This window comes from Cricetulus griseus, chromosome 2, assembly GCF_003668045.3.
Source record: "Cricetulus griseus strain 17A/GY chromosome 2, alternate assembly CriGri-PICRH-1.0, whole genome shotgun sequence".
NCBI lineage: Eukaryota > Metazoa > Chordata > Mammalia > Rodentia > Cricetidae > Cricetulus > Cricetulus griseus.
In genome coordinates, this window is record NC_048595.1 from 325,780,710 (window position 1) to 325,783,606 (window position 2,897).

Genomic DNA, 2,897 nt, shown 5'->3' on the forward strand with positions numbered 1-2,897 from the left:
ATTCCCCCTACCAGCCACCCCTATCTACCCGTACAAGTCCTTTTCATGTCCATTTGTTTTGTTTTATGATCCATAGAGTTTAAACAGTGGCTGTGCATTTGGAGCTAATCATTAGAACCTGGTGGTCTTAGTACAAGAAATGCAGTTGGAGACAATGACTCACTCACCCCCACCCTGCTCCCAGCAACTACCTATAGTCAACAGGTTAGCACTAATGGGTATGGCCTCGTGAGCCCTTATTCCCTCCATGACTGATTGTTGACAGAGCCTGTCTTGTTCCCGCCCAGAGCAAGTAATCAAGTTGTTGTAGGTTCATTACCACAATGGTTGTATGGAGTTCAGAGGATGGTATGATTGTTTGAATGGAGATGTCCTGCCATAGGCTCATGTATTTGAACATTTGGTTCCTGATTTGGGTGGTTATGGACCTTTTAGGAGGTGTAGTCTTGCTGGAGGAAGTCTATTACTGGAGACGGTCTTTCAAAGTTTATATAGCCTTGCCCCACTTCCAGTTTGCCCTCTGTTGTGTGTGCTTGTGAGTGTGTGTGTGTGCGTGTACGTGTGCGTGAGTGTGTGTGTGTGTGTGTGTGTGTGTGTGTGTGTGTGTAAAGATGTGATCTCTGTTTCCTGCTCTGACTGCCTGTTGCCGTGTGTCTCAGCCCTTCACACTATCTTCTGGCTCTTGCACATTTCTTGTCACTTTCTCTACAATGGTCAATAAGCCTTCACGGAGGAGGTATAAATGTATTGTTTATACCTTTAATGTATTGTTTATACTATTGAAAGGGCTAGACCTTTCAATAGTAATGTATTCTCAGCATCTTGGACATCCATAAATCTCTGCCCTCACTGCCATTCACTGTGAAGATTAACTTCTCTGATTAAGACTGAAAATAGTTTTTGTTTGTGGGTATAAAATACATATTGAGAAGGCAGTTCATGTGAATTTAGTTAGCCCACTTGAACCTTAAGCCTCTCGACACATGAGTTGTTTTTTTTTAAATCTTAATCAAAATCATTTTATTTAATGAAAATGATAACTGGTGAGAAGTTAATTCTGAAAACTTCACTGTAACACAGGCCTTTAACACATAACTGCAGTCTCAGCACTCAGGAAGAAGGAAATATACTGCCAGCACCTGGGGGACAGCCTGGGCTACATAAGAAAACCCTATATAGTTTCTTCAGATAAGCTGAGGCAGGATAGGGTAAGTGGTGTCTCTTCAGGGCTCTTTTTTTTTTCTCATTGAGTATGCTGGCCAGAGAAGCATCTGTTTCAGTGGCCATGTCCTTCAACACATCTGGGACAGTTCCATCTTCTTCCACATCTTCAACAAGTTCTACTGCATATCCTTTGCGAACTAATTCTAGCCCAATATCAAGTTTCTTCCCATTACTGGTATCATATAAATGGATTTTTGGCCAAGTTGAGATTCCAGTCTGGACATAGCTAGCGATCTCTGCCACCAATGGCTTTGAGTCAGCAAAGTGAGTGAGTCTCTCAAACTCATCTAGAACTTCCTCTTCCCACTGTTCACCTCAGGGGGCAATTCATGCCAGACTGCCTTCTATTGCTTGAAAGGGAAGGCTCAGGAAATCACTTCTGATAGCCCTGAGATCCTTCAGTGGGCAATCTCCATTATCGCCAAAGTCCACATAATAGAGGTCCAAGTTCACATTTTCCAGGGTACCAAGAATCTGGGCTCAATATCAGGAACCATCTGCAGAATAAGGTGCTGCTACAATGTCTCCTATGTGCACAGTCAAGTCTTCAGGCAGACTATATTCATAGTACTGGGTCATCTCAATGGTAAGCTGATCCTATTGGAAGCTGTGGGAGCCAATGATTTGGATCCAGAAGTGATTAGGGTGTTCAGAAGCAGAAACGTAGACTTCTAGATACTCATCTGTATGGAAGATGAAGTCAGGACTGGGAACTTCAATCATGGACGTCTCTGGACTGTTCTGGGCACCAGAATTCTCAAGACTGTCAGTTTCTTCCAGGAACTTTCTTTTGGTCCTGCAGCAACCATATCACCAGCACCTTTGCAGAGAGGAACCTCCAGAGGTACAGCCGGCCCCATGCTAGAACAGGTATTCTTCCATAAATCTGCTTCACCAGCTCCACCTGGCTCCATCACTTCTTCTGTTCTCACACTGATTGGTAGTAATGTCCCCTCTGATTATTTATCGCATGCAATTTTGGCTCCAGAAGCCTTACAGATAGAAAGAATCGTCTTGCCACCTCTCCCTATGATTCTGTCCACAGATCGCTGGAGGACTGAGAGTTGCTCAAACATCGGGGAGTTTTCTCTCAGGATCTGATGGATTGCTGCTTTCTCCATGCACACCTGAACAGGAAAGCCACTGATAAGCAGCACTCGCACATTGCCTACATTCATTGTGTCCATGTCAATGCGAGCCCCTGTATGTTTCCTCAGCTGTTTAATATTGGCGCCTTGTCGACCAATGATCAGCTTCACAGCCTCCTGGGGAATTCGCATCTCTATCTCGATATCGTCTTCTCCAACAAATGTCAATTGTTCTTCTCTGCTTTCCCTGTATCGATGGTATAAGATGTGGACAATTGCTGCACTTGCTGAGATTCCAAGGCATATGGCTATTTTTTGAACAGTGAACAGGCTTGTCCACGAAGTGGCCATTTTCTGAGGTATTGTCTTGTTGGGAGTCCTGCGCCTTTGCCTTGCACATTACTGTCCCCTCTGCCTGGTTGCTATCAGGGCTCAGCAGCCAAGCAGGCAGCTATTTTGCAGCCACTTGCCACACCCCTGAGGCAAGTCCTCACCAATTGATGCCTGTCTTGAATTCTGACAATGGAGCTCCCTCGCTGCAGTCAATCCTTGCACAGGCAGCCTTGAGCGATGGATCAGGGGTTT

General features: G+C 44.9%; 1 pseudogene; it reads right to left on the reverse strand.

The window, feature by feature from the left end:
- Positions 1-1,171: 1,171 nt before the first annotated feature.
- On the reverse strand, positions 1,172-2,663 carry LOC100758130 (annotated as a pseudogene).
- Between the last annotated feature and the right edge of the window lie 234 nt (positions 2,664-2,897).